Genomic DNA, 19,586 nt, shown 5'->3' on the forward strand with positions numbered 1-19,586 from the left:
TTTTTTTTTTTTTTTTTTTTTTTTTTTTTTTTGAGACGGAGTCTTGCGCTGTGTCACCCAGGTTGGAGTGCAGTGGCGCGATCTCGGCTCACTGCAAGCTCCGCCTCCCAGGTTCAGGCCATTCTCCTGCCTCAGCCTCCGAGTAGCTGGGACTACAGGCGCCCGCCACCACGCCCGGCTAGTTTTTCGTATTTTTAGTAGAGACGGGGTTTCACCATGTTAGCCAGGATGGTCTCGATCTCCTGACCTCGTGATCCGCCCGCCTCGGCCTCCCAAAGTGCTGGGATTACAGGCTTGAGCCACCGCGCCCGGCCACATTTCTTATATAGACAAAATAATATAAACTTCTGGGGCATAAACACAGCTCATTATCCTAAAACTCCAATAATCCATAGTGACAGCATGATAAAATAAACTTGACCTCAGTGCAGATGGTAAACATGGGTGCTGGTTATTAAAACATAGGCTGTCGAGTCTAAACCCATCCTACTGTCATCGGCTTCCTGAGGCTGGGTGGTGGTTATCCTTTGCCAGCTGACTTTGTGTGAGGCTCTGCCACTGGGGGACGGTAGAGAGGGGCTGTGAGGCTGGATGAGGGAGAAGAGAAAGGCTGCTTCCTGTTTGCGTCTTTCTCTAGACAGTAGCAGTTAGTTCCAGTAGCAGCCACTGATTCTAGTCGGCAGCTTTTCCAGCACTTTCAGAACAAGCTTTATTATGCCTTCTGAGCATCACCTGACAGGGACTGTCCTCAGAGGCTGAGTGTCAGCCTCAAAGTTCTCAAGGCACCAGTATCCCCCTCTTCTCACAGGTCTAAATTTTCGCTCCATGGACTCTTCCTCCAAACTTCTATGTTTCAGTCATTTCATCCTCTTTTCTTTGATCTTCCAGCTCTAGGGGATGTAGCTGCCATGAAGCAGTTGATACCTTTTTTTTTTTTTTTTTTTTTTGAGACGGAGTCTCGCTCTGTCACCCAGGCTGGAGTGCAGTGGCCGGATCTCAGCTCACTGCAAGCTCCGCCTCCCGGGTTTACGCCATTCTCCTGCCTCAGCCTCCCGAGTAGCTGGGACTACAGGCGCCCGCCACGTCGCCCGGCTAGTTTTTTGTATTTTTTTAGTAGAGACGGGGTTTCACCGTGTTAGCCAGGATGGTCTCGATCTCCCGACCTCGTGATCCGCCCGTCTCGGCCTCCCAAAGTGCTAGGATTACAGGCTTGAGCCACCGCGCCGGCCCCAGTTGATACCTTAGTATTCCCTTTTGCCTTTAGAATTCCTCAATACCTAGCTAACAATTGCTTCTATTAAATTGTCTCTTCTAAGAAGCTGGTGTGGTTCCTACCTCCAGCATGGACCCTGATGACACAGATAGTCTCCTCTGTCCTCAGGTACATGAACACTGAGATCAGTGCTGGCTTGAAACTCAGGACACAGTTTCTTGACAAACATCCTGGAATTAGAGGCAGGCTTAATGCGATAGTCAATTTAAACTTCCGTGAGTTCAGGCTGGTTGCAATGGCTCACACCTGTAATACTAACACTTTGGGAAGCTGAGGAAGGAGGATTGCTTGAGCTCAGGAGTTTGAGACCAGCTTAGGCAACATAGTGAGGCCCCACTATGTTGGTATTTAAAAAATTAAATTCCATTTTTAAAGTTATAAATAAACTTCCATGATTTAAATAACTCTGTTCTCAATGTATTATAATTTTCTCTTTGGAAAGTCCTGAGCCAAGAAATCATTGAATTTCCTGATGTAGAAGAAGAATGCCATCCTAGAAAGCTGAGGTTATTTACCCAAATGTATACTGTGTATTAGTACCAAGGACAATAATTCTATATAGATCTTTTACTTATACCATTTATAGAACCTCAGAAAAAAAGTCTCAGTGGAAAGTTTGACAATTATATTACTCTTGGGATAATTTGAACAAGTTTTCCTGCTAAAGACAATCAGAAAATCTGGGGAAGTTGTTTTTTAAATCTCCTAGAAGGTACCAAAAAGCTAACCAAGATAAGATTTAACTAAGCTAAGTCATGAATAAGACAGAAGCCTCATGGGTCTGGGAGGACAAAAATAGGTGTTCCAGGCTCACAAAGTGTGGAACACTCTGGTAAACACTTGGATCTTTAATTGAGACCCAGAAAGGATGAACACTAGAAGAAAAAAAAGTCAGTCCTCACATAGATTTCTGCCCAATTTCAAACAGGATGACACAAAAAATTCCACTCCTAAAACTGGATTCAAGTGATTCAAAAGTACTAGTGCACTGAGGTGCCTGGAAGAAGAAAAAAACTCTGGAGACAAAGTTCTCATATAACTTCTACAAACAGTTTTACAAATACAATTTCCAGTACAAAATTAAAAGACATCCAGGCACAAAAAGAGACAAAACAACATAAATAAGAACTACACCAAAAAAAAAGAAAAAAAAAAAAAGGAAAGAAAACAGATATAAAGAGACTCCAAATGATAGAATTATTGTAAAATAAGAATTCTCTTCCAGAGCTTGAGAAAGAGAATGGATAGTCCTGTTGAAACTTTGATTTCAGACTTCTAGTCTCCAGAACTGTGCAAAAATAAATGTTCATGGCTTTAAGATAAAAAAAATAAAAGAATTTCAAATACATTCTTTAAGATAGCTATGCTTACTATGTTCAAGGGAGTTTTTAAAAAGATTAAAAATTTTGAAAGATAATTGGAATGTAAAAAGCATGAAACAAGAGATTTGAAAAGGAATCAAATAGAAATTCTAAAACTGAAAAATACAAAACCAGAATTATCGTCTCAATGAATAGATATAACAGCAGTTTAGACAGAGCTGAAGAAAGTATCAGTGAAATGGAAGATAAACCAGAAGAAAATATATAGCATGAAACACAAATAATCAAAAGGATAGAAAATACGGAAATGAGGATGAGAAAGAAAGTAATCCCCCAAAGAAGCTTAGAGAGGCAGGAAGAAATGAAAAATGACATAGAATTAAGTGGGTAAATCTAAAGTAAAGTTGACTGTACCAAGGTCAGAGGGAGAATGAGAAGATACAGGTCAAAGTATACAAAGTAGCAGATATGTAAGATAGACAAGTTGAAAGCTCTAATGTTCAACATGAAGACTATAGTTAATGGTACTGCACTCAGGATTGTTGCTAAATAAATAAATTATAGCTGCTCTTGCCACAGTGGGAGGAAATGTGTAACTATGTGAGATGATGGATATGTTAATTTGTTTCACTATAGTCACAATTTTCTCTCTCTCTCTCTCTGTGTTATATATATATAAACCATCATATTGTATATCTTAAATATATACAATAAAATTTATTTTAAAAATAACTGAACAACACAATACTGTTAAAGTTTTGTAGTCTTTAAAGTATGTATAGAATTACAATTCCCACCCCCTCCTCATTTTCATTTTTTATTTATTTTTATCTTTTATTTTTTGAGACAGAGTCTCACTCTGTCACCCAAGCTGGAGTACGTTGACATGATCTCAGTTCACTGCAACCTCCGCCTCCCAGGTTCAAGCAATTATCCTGCCTCAGCCTCCCGATTAGCTGGGATTACAGGTGCCCACCATCATGTCCAGCTGATTTGTGTATTTTTAGTAGAGACAAGGCTTCACCATGTTGGCCAGGTTGGTCTCGAACTCCTGACCTCAGGTGATCTGCCCACCTCCGCCTCCCAAAGTGCTAGGATTACAGGTGTGAGCCACTGTGCCCAGCCTCATTTTCAAAAGAAAATAAAAATAAAAAGAAGAAGGGAAAGAAAATTATACTAAAATATGACCTGATCAGAAATTCCCTCAGGTTGTCTTCCATGGGGAGAGCAAAGGCTTTCCTTTTTTATCTGCCAATGACTCTTTAGCAGAGTTTAAGATTAGGTTCCAGAAAATCTGGAAAATACACAGAAAGCCAAGAAGCGGAGGGAGATCTTTCTTGCTCCCAAGGAATACTAAAAAGAGTTGGTATTATTAAGTGCTTACTATTTTTCAGGCACTGTTGTAAATGCTTTGTAGATATTATCTCATTCAATTCTTATTGCAGTCTGATGAAGTAAGGTTTAATTTTCATAGTCTGTTTTATAGATGAGGAAATGGAAACAAATAAAGTGTTAGTAAATTTTTAAAGTGACAGCTAGAGTGAGTGGGGACTAGAGTCTGAAGCATCTTGTACTGCTGCTATTCACAGATCCCTTTCCAACTTCATCCCCTTCCAACTTCACTCCTCACAATTCTTCACATACAATATCCCCAGCAGTTTCTGCAACTTCAGACTATTTAGCACCACTGCTTCTACTGGAAAAGGGGCTCTTGTCTGGGTTTTCAGAGGCCATGGATTCTGACTCACATTAGTTTTCACATTAGGGAAACTGCGTGTGGGTCACAAGCATTGAGTAGCTGGAGGTTGCCAGCATCCATCTGATTGGTGGTCATCAGGTGGTCAAATGCCTAGAGGCATTTGAGACCAGTCGTGGTGCCCAGAGAATCATTCCTCTTATGCTAAATACTGCCTTGGCAACAGAAAGAAGTCATTCTTCCCTCTCTTCATGGAATGATAAAAGCCAGAGAGAGAGACTAAACTTCCATATATTTTTGTAGCAGGGGATGAGGATTTCTAATTTTGAAGTTGAACTCCATTGGCCTCTGTTTGGAGACAAGATCTGGACTACTGATGTGTTCTCTCCTGTTTTGCACTCAAGTATCCTAGAGATGTGCCCTTTGCTGTGATACCAGTAGTCATTTGTGCACATATTTAATAATACTTACATCTCAGCTGGTTTTGCATTGATAGAAATGCCTGAGGCTGGGTAATTTATAAAGAAAAGAGGTTTATTTGGCTCACGATTCTGGTGGTTAGGAGGTTCAAGAGTGAGCAGCTGCATCTGGGGAGGGCCTCAGCCTGCTTCAACTCATGGCAGAAAACAGAAGGAGAGTGGATGTGTGCAGAGAAACCACACAGCAAGAGAGGAGGCCAGAGAGTAATTGAGGAAGCCAGACTTTAACAACGTGCTGTCTCAGGAACTAATCCGTTCCTGTGGGAGCCAGAACTCACTCCCTTCATGGTGAATGGGGAAGAGAAGGCATTACTCTATTCATGAGAGATCTGGTCCCATGGCCCAAATGCCTTCCACTATGCCCCACTTCCCAACACTGCCACATTGGTGATTAGATTTCAACATGAGTTTTAGCAGGGTCAAACTACATCCAAACCATAGCACCTTATGTCTAAACTTAACTGAACTTTATTAAAAATCAAATGCAAGAAGGAAATAATAGGATCTAAAAGTTTGGTGGGGGCCTATTCCGTACCTCCATCCTTTAATTCAGTTGCTTGTTGTGTTTGCGGTTTTGCCTGAGGACACACAATTGCCCTGTCATGGCCCTCACCATTCAGGAACTTCCAGATTCCTTCATTCAGGTGGATCTGCCCTGCCAGAATAAGGCTGGCCCTTCTGTCTCAGTGCTCCCACAAAATCCTGTGACCTCAAAGAGATAGGGGAGGTCTTCACACTGAGGGCCACTGCCAAAAAAATTGTAATTTTGTTGGGCATTTTAAAATTCCTTTTTTTAGGAGTGAACATCTGGAAAGTTCTTTCCCCAGAAAGTTGCATGGCAAGAGCTATTCCTTCCACTAGGTCTTTGGCAAATGACTGTCCTAACCACTCTATCAAAAATTATAAGCACCCCCCAACTGTTAGTGGTCTACACCTGACCCTGTTTTAGTTCTCTACACAGAACTGATCATGAGATGACATATACAATATTATACTTGATTATTCCCATTTCCTGCCTTCAAAAGGGAAGGATTTTTGTTTTGCTTACTGCCATAGTCACATAGCACAGAGGAGTGCCTGGAACTCTGTAGAAACTCTGCAACTATTTGCTGAATGAATTATTGTATACTGCTCAGAAATTAACCCAATATTATGCTCATTGAGGCACATATGCACACACACACTTTGAAGTGCAAGGATGTTTGTGCCCCAGCATAGTTTGGATGTTCTGCATGTAGATATATTTTAGTCTTGGAGAACGCTGAAATACTAAGGGTTTATCCATGTAACTATGGAGTCTCATGCAGGATCACCTTACCTTATTGGAACAACGTGGTCCCTCTCACCATGGCCCTTTGCCTGAGGTGAAATGCATTCATCTTCTCTTTTTCTTTCCTCCAACAATCTATTTTTTCCTCCCTGACACACACAGTCACACAGTCCTTGACCTTTTACCTTTGGTGAAGGCACGGATTCAGTCTTTACAGAGGATCTGGGTGCCGTGAAAGAGAGGGACGGCCACCTCTCAATCTGGGAAGTGCAAACGAGATTGAGTCTCAAAGTGCTTCAGAGATGTGGGAAGGACTGTGATCATGCCAGACACTCAGCATGGCACTGGACTTGGGTCCAAATGCCTTCAGATTAGTCTGACCACAATTCATGCAAAGGCTTTGAGGATCTCATTCTGCATTCATAGATCAGCCTTGTTTATAAGGCAGCTCACGGTTCAACAAACGTCATTCTCCCCCAGAGAGGTGTGTTGGGCACAGACAACCAAGTTTGGCAGTGTGCATCTCTCAGAGCAATAAATATCTGACACACAAACAGATGACAGCAACGAAAACGGTGCTTTCTTTGGGGAAACAGCCAGAGAGCAAAAGGACAATTTCAGAAGTGGCCCATTAGCTAAGTGTCCAACTTAGAGCCGACAAATACATCAGTTGTTAATATACCTTTTTCTTCAAAATTCTACCTAGCAGGGACTAAAATGAGTTTTTCCTTAATACGGAATCAAATTCTTTAAGAATTTAGGAAGATCTAGAGGAATCAAATTCCTCTAGATTCAAATGTAGCATATTTTCTCACTTACCCTTGAAACCTCACATCAAGTCCTCAAAACTTGTGACAAATGTGTTTGCCCCTACTGCTGTTGGCGCCCTGGGTATCTGGAGTCCCAACCCTGAAACATCCCTCTAGGCAGCAGAAACAAGGCTGTGCTGGCGACGTGGGGGCATGCACTTTGTCTGGGGTTTATGGTTCAATAAGCAGAAGTGACTCACTGACATAAGAAAGTGGCTCGAACTCGACAGGGGTGCAATCAATATGGATATTTTGGGCTACCCTTCATGCTTCAGCAAGTATCCCGGATGCCTGTTATCATCCTCTTTGTTCACCCTTATTGTCCGGACAACCTCACAATAGAAACTGCATACACTTCAGATCCAATCACAGTTTAATAAACTCACTCTTCCCCGCTAGCTCTTAGGAAAATGTATACACTGGCACAGAAAGGCCTGTCTGTTCAGCTCAGTGATAGGAGACGGGAAGGGAAAAAATGCAAAGCCATTTTGCTTATCATCTCCTTTTGCTCCTGTTTCTCCAGGTACCCTCCGGCAATCTCAGTTGAAATCTGGCTTTAGAGCTACTTAAGCCAGGCTCCATTTCCTCCTGGTGACACATTCCTGATAGCCCTGCCCCAATGGCAGTCAAACACTGGAGGGCTGTGGGCTCTCCGCTAGGCCAGTTGACTTCAGATCTCTGCCTTTGTGTTCTCTCTTTCCTCCTTTCATTTATGACCCTCTCTTTTCATGCACACATACACACACACACAGCGAGAGAGAGAGAGAGAGAGAGAGAGAGAGAGAGAGGAAACTTTTTAGGAATATTGCAAACTATTTAACTCCATGGTCAAAATTTTTTTCTTCCTGTCCTTTTTTTTTTTTTTCTTATTCTACTATTTCCATCCCCTTCCTATGGTTTTGCTCCTTCTTGGGTCTGCATCATGCCGAGTGCAGAGAACATTCTATGCTCTATAGTCGGTCTCCAGCCTTGATGGCAGAGCTGTTTCCCAGCTCCCGATACCACTCGCTCCTCTCACCAGCAGAGCCCTTTGAACTTGTCGTTGGCATCTGTCACTTTCCTCCTCATAAGCGATCTCCTCTTCTAAACTGTAAGCTTCCTAAGGGAGGGAGTAGGATTATACTCATTTTTGAATTTCCCAAGTACCTAGCAACATGCCTTGCTTTTGCAAGTGGTTTTGACGAATGACCAAATGAACATCTACACTGAAACCTGTTCTCTTCTCCCTCCGTTTAGCTCTTTCTGTTGTTCTTCAGCATCATCACCAGAGGAACATATAAAATGCAAGGAGGTGAGATTTGTGCTTGTTTAATATAAATGTGTCAGCTGGTTAAATATATATACATATATATTTATATATATATACACACACACACACGCACATACATGCATATATATATATATATAGAGAGAGAGAGAGGTCTCCCTCTGTCACCCAAGCTGGAGTGCAATGGCACTATCATAGCTAACTACAGCCTTGAATTCCTGGGTTCAAGCCATCCTTCCACCTCAGCCTCCTAAGTAGCTGGGACTGCAGGTGCGCACCACCATGCCAGTTAATTTTTTTTATATTTTGTAGAGATGGGGTCTCACTGTGCTGCCCAGGCTGGTCTTGAACTCTTGATCTCAAGCAGTCATCCCTCTTTGGCCTCCTAAAGCACTGAGATAACCGGTGTGAGCCACTGTATCCTGCTGGTTAAATATTATTGTGCCTGACTGCGTTACCCAGTGGCTCCATGAATATGATAGTCAGTGCTGACCTTGATGTTGGTAGCATTTGCAGGCCTTGTGGGGCCCGACACTGATTGTGGGCCCAGCAGATCTGGCTCTTGGCTTCCCAACTATATGGGGAGCCACCTACATGACCCTGGATAAGGCTCCTGTCCATCCTCAGTTTTGTCACTTATAAAATAGGAATAACAACAACTATCTCACAAAATAGGCATGAAGATTAGAACTGAAATATACAGAGTACCTAGTACAGTTCTTGGGACATAATTGGCCCCCAATAATCCAAATGCACTTTTACTTTACTTATTTGTGCCATCTCCTTCCCCATGACCATGGGCAATGATAGCACTATCAAAATGCCAGAGAAAGGGTGCAGAAGAGAGGTAGAAATTGACAGAACTTCCCGCCTGCCTCCTTTTTGTCTCTGATATCCAAGTTTCGTTAATAGAAAGAAAATGATGACTTTTCCAAAAAATGTAGGTGAATTCCTAAACCTTCAAATTTAGACTTGAAGTTGCATTTTAGAATTGTCAGATAAAGTCACATGTTGAAGGGTTTTGTGGAAATATTTTCAGTCATCAAACATCTTGCAGAAATAATAAGTACTCTGAGGAGCTTCAAAGAAGGGAAAAGATATGGCCCCCTACTTTTGAGTCTATATTAATAACACATGGCCAAAATAGCTTTTCACTTCCTGAAAGACTATGACCCAGCTCAAGCACTTGCTCTCAATGGCTACCTTTCTTGCTAGAAGGTTCCATGATTGCAGGTCAGCACTTGGGTTAAGGCTCTATTTCTCTTGGCTAAGCTTCCTATAGCTAATCAGACCATTGGGCTTACATCATGCAAAATAGAATAAGGATCATTAACCCCTCTCACCAGAGAGTAGGTACCTGATCGGCTTTCTGCACAACAGAGGATAATAAAGAAGAAAAGCAAAAAGGAAGGGAAACAGGAATGAAGAGAGAATGAATGCAATTTCTTTGTTCAAGTATCTATTAAGCACCTGCTATGTGGTAGACACTTTCTGGGGCAACATTTAGAGAAGTAAAAGAAAAATGAAGAGAGTTTGGCATCAGAGAAAGTCAGGGAATGAAAGTCTTCCAAGAAAGAAGGGCCATTAGTTATGTGAATATGAATAAAGTTGCCACTGGAGTCAATGGTAAGACAATCACTGCTATTCTGGGGTAGAAGAGTTTCAGTTGAATAGTGGCAGCAGAAACAAAACTGTGATAGGACGATGAGCCTCTCTGATCCACAGCTGTATTCCCACACCAGCACCATGCCTGGCAATGTGCTTGTTGACCAGCTGATGGTTGTGATGGTGGCAACATATGATTGAAGTTCTCCCAGGTCACCAAGAAGTGTGCAGAAGCCAAAATGTATGTCCTTGCTTTACCTAGCAGATGGAAACTGTGGTCTCAGCTGCAGCATTTTATTGAAACTCTTCTATTCCAGAATAGTGTACCTGCCCAGTGGGGTCACCTTGCCCGTTGGTGGGTTCCAAGTTGGCATTTTAAGTAAATGTGACCTAGGGACAAGCGCAGTAACTTTTCACCAAAGGTAGCAGGCATAGGCAGAAAGGGTTTCTCACAATAGCCTGCAGCATTGCTGCATGATGACCTGACCCTGAATTTTCTCCCCAGGGGTAGGAAGTTTTCTGGAAAACCTAGGCAGCAATCAAGGATGGCTGCTCAAATTTCCTGCCCTTGTTTTCCTACCTTCCCAGAAAAATTCCCACCAGGACACAGCATTTGGGGTAGGAGATTGATTCTGTGCTAATTAACAGTCCAAATTCACAAACACCGTGAGGTAAAGCTTGAGCACTCTTGGGCTTGTTCAAGGCCAAGTTCAGACTATAAGTAAACCAGTTTCACTCTCTGGCTAAATCCACCATGGCACCGGTGAACCACAGAGTGACCTGTTGCTCAAACACTTTTCCATCAAAGCACATTTGCCACTTAAACTGTTCAACCCCATGGAGGCTGAATTTTGTTTCTTTTTTTTTCAAGTGTCAAAAATACGTTATTCAATTAGAAGAGGACTGCCATTACAACCTCTAAGATTTCCTTGGTTCAGGAAAAGCAGAGGGAATTAGCACAAGCGGGAAAAATGCAAGAACAAGGGAGCGAAAGGCCACAGGAGGCAGGAAGGGCCATTTGTGGTTAAGCAAGTATCACATAAAGATGGTCCCAGACTTTGATAATTGAGTGCGTCTGTGATGTGTGAATGAGGCCCTACAGCCAGGGACTGCACTCCAGCTTTGGTTTTTGATCTCTGTCAGTAATGAGATGCCAGCAGTCCCTACTTCAAAGCTTTAACTGATACCGATAATCTCCTGAAAGACTCCCAGAATTTCAAGTGATCTCTCAAACTAAAGTTTGGAGGATTACATAGACAACAGCACAGATGATGGAAGAGGCATTGCTTGTTTGATATTCGCTCTTTGATTTCTTTTAAATGTTTTCATTTTCAGTTTCCCAAATGGGCTAATCTGTAGTTTCCAAACCCTTAACACTAAAGATTAGCATTGTCAGATTATCGCTGTCTGGTTTCTGGGAGGACCATGGGACATCCATAAATTTTATCATTCCTTTTTTTTTAAAAAAAGAATCCCAATTGTCTGTAAAAACACAGCCACTCCAGATTCAGTGACAAATGTGGTGCGGGGTAACAGTATCCAGCCTGCAAAGGAGACAGAGCTTTCCCGAAAAATCTGTAGCCACTCCAAGGTTACTCTCGGATTCTTTTGAGGTTTAATCTCTTTTCTGAAACAGTTGTGCCCTCATGGAGGGGGAGGAGTTGGGACAAAAGGCCACAGGCTATGAGAAACATGTTATAAAGCAGCATGAACATTCGTTTCTGGTACCCAAATTATGCTTTGAGTTGAAAGCATATAATTTTCAAGACATGTTGTACCAAGAAACATATCTGGAGTATTTTATAGCAGACGACCTCACATTCTGGAAGCAAAACAGCAGGGCGAGGTCATGCCTCATGACCTGGTTTTCTGTTATCCTCAGGCATGAAAAAAAAAAAAAAAAGCAACATTTCAGTGCTCCAAGAAAACACATGTGACCCAGAGGTTAGAGGCAACCATGAATTCATGTGCTTAAAGAAAGGTATAAGTACTTTACACCCTCAATATACATAAAATTTACTCTAAAGGATTTCTCAAAGTTAGAATACCAAGAATCCTGCAATATGTCATATTCTGGTCTAAGGATGTGGTGTCTCTCAGCTCTATCAGGCCAGGGACCCAACCTCTGTGGTCCACAGCTGTATTCCCACGCCAGCACCATGCCTGGCAATGTGCTTCTTGACCGGATGATGGTTGTGATGGTGTCAGCATATGATTGATGTTCTCCCAAGTCACCAAGAAGTGTGCAGAGGCCAAAAATACATGTCTTCACTTTACCTAACAGATAGAAACGGTGGTCTCAGCTGCAGCGAGAGCATTCAGTATTCACAGAGGTTTAGTAACCTCACTGATCTGATATTGCTGGTGTGGCAGGAGTTGCTAACACTCACCAACATCCCCTTCCTAGCCCATAGCTAGACTGCACTTCTAGTCCCCTGGCATCTAGGCAGGGCCACGTGGCTGGTTCTCACCAATGAAGAGTGAGTGGGAGAGACGTAGGCCACTTCTTGCCTGAGGCAGCTTAAAAGCAAGTGGGTCTTCTCTACCATCTCCCCTTTCCCCCGTCTATAACTTAATGCTGAAGATGAGGTCCTAGAATGAGAGAAAGCATAGAAGAAGCATGACTGACTGCCCATATGAAGGAGAATGCACTGCGTTGCACTGGACTGTGTTATGAGCAAGAAATAAGCATGCCCTAGGTTAGCTATCGAGGGCTGTTTGTTACAGCATGTACGTTACCCTGACTGATGTGGACAGTAAGTGGTGGTAGAGGTGTTGTCTGAACCTAGCTCTGTTTCACTTGAAATCTGGGTTCTTCTGCATTGTTGATGGCCTTACAGGTTAAAAATACAACTGCAGAAAGTCAGTCAACTTCAATGTCAATGTCACCTCTCCAGGTAGCTTTTCTGTTTCTCCTGAGTTGGGAACCTGTTGTCCTTGTCCTGTTGCTCCTTGTATACCTTTTTTCTCTAGTCCTTGCCACATGAAGGTTGAATGTATGTTTGATTCATATCTCAATCCACAGAGGCAATATAAGTCTAGCAAGCAGTAGTTGCTCATTTAATGTTTATTTATCCAAATGAAACTAAAGGGAATCATCTCGTTCCTTGAATTTTCTGCCTAACAAGGGGAAACAAAGCTAGTCAAAATAAGACAAAGCAAAAAATAAGACTAGAAAAAGAAAACAAAATGAAACACTCTGGATCCGATTCCATGGTGCTGAAGGTCCCACTAAAATGAATTGGTCTACAGGTGTAATTCAGTGAAAATGAAGTTCAGTGTTTCTTTGAGGACTCAATAAATTGCTTGGATTTTGGTTCCCAAGCCCAGCTCTGATCTGGCTCTGGAGTCCGCTCACCTGGCTGGGTTGGACCTGGGCCCTACCAAGGTCTCCTGAGTTAGCACCTGTCAAGAATGAAGGACTTGAACAGGCACCAAGATGACCCTGACACTCAGTCCAGGCTATTGGTACAAATGTGGAAAGAAGGGGAAATGTGTTCCGTTTGCATTTTCTCAATGGCAGGACTTGAGGACCTGGTCCCCAACAGCTGGCCTTAGAGAAGGCCCAGCATGTCAACTCAGGCCTCTGCTGGGTCCCAGTTTCCTCTCTGGCACCGACAATATTTAAACACTGTCCCACAAGGTGCCTCTCTCTTTGTCTTCTGAGACGTCTAGTTCACTTGTGGCCCTCATCCACAGCACTTCAGAGCTACAGATAGAGTGACACGGGTGTGGGTACACCCCTGACAGAGGTGCGATTTGTAAGACAGGCCTACTGTGGTCCAGACAACATTTCAAAACCATCTCAGAACATCATTGGTTGGGATATGGGAAAGAAGTCATCCTTTCTGTTGGGCACAGCAACAAGACAGCACACCTTTGCTTGTGCCACGGTGTAAGAACTTCAAGCTTTGATTTTACTTTATTTTTATTTCTTTGAGACGAAGTCTCACTCTGGCACCAGGCTGGAGTGCAGGGCATGATCTTGGCTCACTGCAACCTCTGCCTCCCTGGTTCAAGCAATTCTCCTGCCTCAGCTTCCCAATTAGCTGGGATTACAGGCACGTGCAACCATACCCAGCTAATTTTTGTATTTTTAGTACAGACGGGGTTTCATCATGTTGGCCAGGATGGTCTTGATCTCTTGACCTGGTGATCCACCCGCCTCGGCCTCCCAAAGTGCTGGGATTACAGGTGCGAGCCACCATGCCTGGCGCAAGCTTTGATTTTAAGTTGAGAAAAGAAAAAGACCTTTAAAAGTTTGGAATTGATTGCTCAATTGCCATTGTGCTGATACAACAGTAATACCAGAAAGGAGAGATCAGTTTTTGTTCTATTGTCTCCCTTTCTCTCTTCTCTTGTCCCTTCCATACCCCACACCTCTCCGATGAACAAAGCCACCCGATGTTTACTGTGTTCTGAAGACAGATGAGAAATGTGGGTACAGCACACATCACACAGTTCCCTGTGCAGCCAGCAAGCTGAAGGACTGTTCCGGGAACTCTCCGTGTATCTCTGGGTGGAGCTGTTAGACTTAGTTCACCTCAAGGCCTTTGTGTTCTTTGGGCTCTGTGATTTTGTAAGAGATGAGACCTGTTTCCAAGGTTCTGTTTACCTGGGAGCTACTCTGCATTCCTTAAGTCCAGGAACTTCACACTAAGATCTCCCCTACAACCCAACCCAACACACACAGGAAGAGGAGCATCTAGAGAGAGGGACATGTTGCCTCTACTGACACCAGTAGTATTTGATACTCACAAGTGAAAGGAACATAGCTCATGATCATCCCCAGATAATTCAGTCACATAATCTCCTGAATTTCTTTTTCCTCTACTTGGAGGTTCTAAGGGTGAAATGCATTCATGCATGTGGAACAATGTGAACAGTGTCTGGGTAAGTACGACATAAGCATTTGCTATGAATGCTATTATTGGTTGCATTTTAGATGAAGTAAAACATTCTGGGTAACTAGTCCCAGGAAAGCTAACAGTAGGTTGCATTTAATGTTGAAACACTTACTCATAGTCATGCATGTAAAGAGGTTGTCCTGGAAAATTTGGGAGGTGGTAAAGACATTCTAGTATCTTCCACTTCCCTCTCATCTTCTGCTCGAGATTTTCTGCTTCTTTTTCCCCATCTGCCTTGTACCCCTCACTACCTCCACGGCCTCCTAGACAACTCTGCTGGCATGGAACTCCCCTGGAGCCCTAGGGCCCCAAACACCTTCTTCCCCTTCCAATGAAACAACATCATCCTCTCACATAGCTAACTTCAGCTAGTTCCTATCACTAATTTAAATAAACTCACCCTCAAGGTTTGCATGACTAATGGATTTAAAATGTTGGCCCTTTCAGGGAGGGCTGGGGCTGCAGTTTTTTTCTCCTCAGTTTGGCATCAAATCTCACCATTTATTCAGTCCAGAAATATTTACAGAGTGTCTAGTATGTGTCAGGAACTGTTTTATGCCCTGGAGATATGATAATAGGCAAGATGGGCCTTCCTGGAATTTCTGTTGTATAGATGAGACAGACAGTAAACAAGTCAACAAATGAATAAATATAATTCAGCCAGTTATTTAGGATCTTACACGCTGCTCTCTTTCTAGCAGCCTCTAAGGCTAGAAGGCTTGGTCTTGAATTGCTATGGATAATTCATGTGAGAATATTTGAATGTTGAGAGCCAGGTGTTCAAACCAGCAGCCAGGCAGAAGGAGAAAAAGAGATGTTTTCAGATACATTGTGAACAGGTTGCCTTCTGATTTGACCTTGTCCCTGCCTCCCACTGGTGCTGTGCCCAGCTCCAAACATACTGGATTCCTACTGCAGCCTATCAAATATTTACACTGACATTACAAATATATACATTATTTACTTTAGCTTCTATAAAATATTTACATGTCATGCTAAATATACACAATATATTATATTGCACTGTGTTTTTCCTGCTGCAAGTCAGAGAGACTGTCTGGAACTTTCCCAAAATCATGAGAAAAGACCAGTGCGAAGGGAGAGTCCAGGGTAGGCATGTTAGGAGAAAGAAGCTGTGTCTACCTGCATCCAGGGAAGGTGTTCCCCAGGGAAAAGCAGGACGTTGAAGATCTGTTCAAGAGAAAATAATTGTGCACTTTGTCCTCCATACTTTTCCTCTACATTTAGTTCCTGGTTCAAAATAAGCACTGAGACTGAGGTCAGGCAGAGTTCAAACAAACAGAAGCTCTCACTCACCTCTGACATTGGAGATACCAGTTAGATAGGTGCATTGGATCAAATCCCAGGGCAAGGAGCTCAGAACCCCTTGTAGGGGTTCACGGAATGGTCCAAAGAATGCTTTAGAAAATCTTGGTAGCCCTGTTCAGGTACCCACCACAGCACTGTGCTTCCCACCCATAGGAGGGGCCACCCACACCCACTGTCCATCTCACACCACAAGTGAGGTTAAACCGTGGTGGCTGTGAAGCTGATGCCTCTGAAATAGATCCTTTTTCAGTTACATTGTAACACTGAATATGCATTCCTGCACAAAATACCTTTCAACCTGATCTTGCATCTCCTTTTCTGCTTCCTAATGATCTGAGCGCCTGGCAGACAAGACTGTCTCCAAAGTCTTTGTTCATTCCACTTGTCCCTTTAAAAATTTCCTGATGGGTACATTGATGATCATCTTCAAGCTTTGTATCAGCTGGATTTCCCTCTGCGTTGTGTCTCTGAGGTCAAGGTCTGTTTCTTCTCCAAGCCTACTGTCTTCTCCAGGGTCCAAAAACATGATCTTGGCTTAATAACTTTATGATGGATCCAATGTTTATAACCAAAGGTGGACCTTGCTTAGTCAGGGCATAAATGTATCATTTCAGAATCAGTAATGTTCCACGCTTCACAATATCCTGCCACAGTGGTCTCCATGAGCCCAAGGCAAAGAAGAAAATGTCTAACTTTGTGGATGTCACTGTTTCAATGTTCATCTGCTGCAACAGTGTTATGTTATTATGGGAGATGGAAGCCTCATCTCAGTTCATACAAGTCAAGATCTCTGTGGTTTTAATAACTTGGTAATGGCCACAGCCACCTTTTCCTGTAAAGATAATACCAATTATCTTGGCACACATAAAAAGAAACCAGTCAGCTTCCAAGTTCTCTGGATTTATTGTAGGTCCTTATAAAAGGGCTTCCCACAACATTCAGCCCTTTTTTGTCCTTTCAGCCTTCCACCCTATAGGACACAGTGTTCCTCCTTGCCTCTCAGGAGGATGCCATGTTGAAGGCGCCATCGTGGGAGCAGTGTCTAGGCTCTCACCAAACACCGAACCTGCTAATCCCCCAACTTATATCTCCCTACTCTCCGTAACCCTGATTTCCCAGTTTCCATAGTTGTCAGCAATAAGTTTGTTTTTCATAAATTACCCAGTCTAAGATGTTTTGTTATAGCAGCATGAATAGACTAAAACAATGTGTCTGTCTTTTCTGTTGCCACTCTGTAAATTTCTCTATAGAATAGAAAGTCTCTGTATTAGTGGTCTTATTTTTGTGGAAAGACTCTCCTAGAAATCAAATAATCCACCTGTTGTAACAATAACTCAATGTCTTAGACTATTCAGGCCACAATAACAAAATACCATAAAATGGGAAACTTTAAACAACTAAAATGTGTTTCTCACAGTTCTGGAGGGTGGGAAGTCCAAGATCAAGCAGTCAGCAGATTTCATGCCTAGGAAGACCTGCTTTCTGGTTCATAGATGGTGCCTTCTGGCTGTGTCCTAACATGCGGGATGGGGCAAGCTAGTTCTGTGGGATCTCTTTTATAAAGGGACTAATCCCATTCATCAGGGTTCCACCCACACAAACGAGGCTTCGCCGTTGGGGTTAGGAATTTAACTCATGAATTTTCACACCATCACACTGCACCTTTGCATTTTCTCCACATTTAAAATCAAAGTACAGAACCTTGGGAAGTTAGAAACTCATTCTTTCTTCCAGATGTCAGGCCATCCTTATGCATTCATAGTAGCACTGCTAAGTTGTGTTTGTCTAACCCAAGTCAGCTGGAGTGGGAGCCGGGACAGGCCTGTGGTGCCCTCCTCCCATCTCTCCTCACCATCACCCTTAAACACCTCTCCTTGTTTAGAACTCCACCCACACGGTAACCCAATCCTCTTAGTCCCTGCGACCTAGCCAGGTACTGACTCACCCTGCTAGGTGTTAAGGTGTTACTACATCTCTCTGGGGACAGAACTTTTTATAGAAAACTCTGAAAGACTAAAACAAGGTTCAAAAGAATAAAAGGTTGAAAAAAAGTCAGAGGTGGTGATGATTCATTAGAGGACATATTTGGGGATAGATGGCCCTGCCACACTCCCCATATAGGCAGCCTCCTCTGGGGAGCGGGTGCCCAGTTGGGCGAATGCCTCAGTCACTGTGTCAATTGGAAAGCAGAACTTGATTACCCCCTGGCCCCTGGGCCCCTGCCAAGGCCTTCAGATTTGCTGAAGAATGGCACCATTAACTAGTTACAGAGGCTGTCTGCTTCAGCATGGGGGAAGGAGGGGATGGTGTCTGAGGCTTTTAGATTGGGGCCAGGATTGGAGAGAAGGAAGAATAAAAGAAGCAGATGCTGTCAAAATAGTTTATTGGCTTGATTCATTGGGTTCAGCAGCTGCCACAAAGAAAACAGATTCCTAGAGAACTACCAGCCAGACAGCGTGCTCTTTCAAGGGAGCTCGATGGAAAGAGAAGATAAGGCTTTGCTTTTAAGGTATTATGCTTACCTTAACTGGGATTCCTTTTAAAAATGGCTCGTGTGTGTGTGTGTGTGTGTGTGTGTGTGTGTGTATGTGTGGCGGGAAGGAGACAGGGATGCTACAATACCAGGACGCCAGTGTACAATGCCATCGTTTTTATGCATTCCTCCTTCCCCAAACTCACACCACCAAGAACTCAGCTAAGGACTGTGATTAAACAGAGCTTTTCTATGTCAGCCTCATTCATACTCAGCAACTTAATTCCGGAGATAAGGGTCCGAAGCACACAGCACAAAGCTTCTGGAAACTGCCCAGACATCACTCCACCCCAGTAGTCCCACCCCAGCCGGAGGTTATGGGGCTACAGTGTTCCCATTGCTAGGTTAAACAGGGTTTAAATGTCCACTAAGTGAACTGCTGCTAGAACAATTTGTCTTTTTAACTCTCTTAAGTTCTTTTTTGTTTTCTTTATTAAACTAAATAAAGAAGAGTGCATAAAATATAATGGATTATATAAAGAATGATAATAAAGTAACTCCAGGGTAACCACAACTTGGGTCAAGAAAGAAAACATGGTGGGAAGGCCTCCTGTGACTGTTCTATCCTGACCTCAGAGCTTCTATATCCAAGGGGAACCTGGCCATTCTGACCTCACAGCCCCTCCCCCACCCAGGGGACACCTGACTCCTCCTGACCTCATGGCCCCTCCCCCACCCAGGGGACACCTGCCCCCTCCTGACCTCACAGCCCCTCCCCCACCCAGGGGACACCTGCCCCCTCCTGACCTCATAGCCCCTCCCCCACCCAGGGGACACCTGCCCATCCTGACCTCACAGCCTCTCCCACCCAGGGGACTCCTGCCCCATCCTGACCTCACAGCCCCTCCCACCCAGGGGACACCTGCCCATCCTGACCTCACAGCCCCTCCCACCCAGGGGACTCCTGCCCCATCCTGACCTCACAGCTCCCACACCCTGCACCTCCTAATCTCAGAGCTCCCTACCCTTTGGCCTTGAATGGTGCCATTATCTAAATAGTGTCTCCAAAGTGCAGTGCATATCCCAGTGGGTGGCATTTGACATGGTTTTTGTTGGAATTGGGGTGAATATTTAAATTTGAATTATGTGTATTACT

The sequence above is a fragment of the Papio anubis genome, unplaced genomic scaffold (genome assembly GCF_008728515.1).
Source record: "Papio anubis isolate 15944 unplaced genomic scaffold, Panubis1.0 scaffold296, whole genome shotgun sequence".
NCBI lineage: Eukaryota > Metazoa > Chordata > Mammalia > Primates > Cercopithecidae > Papio > Papio anubis.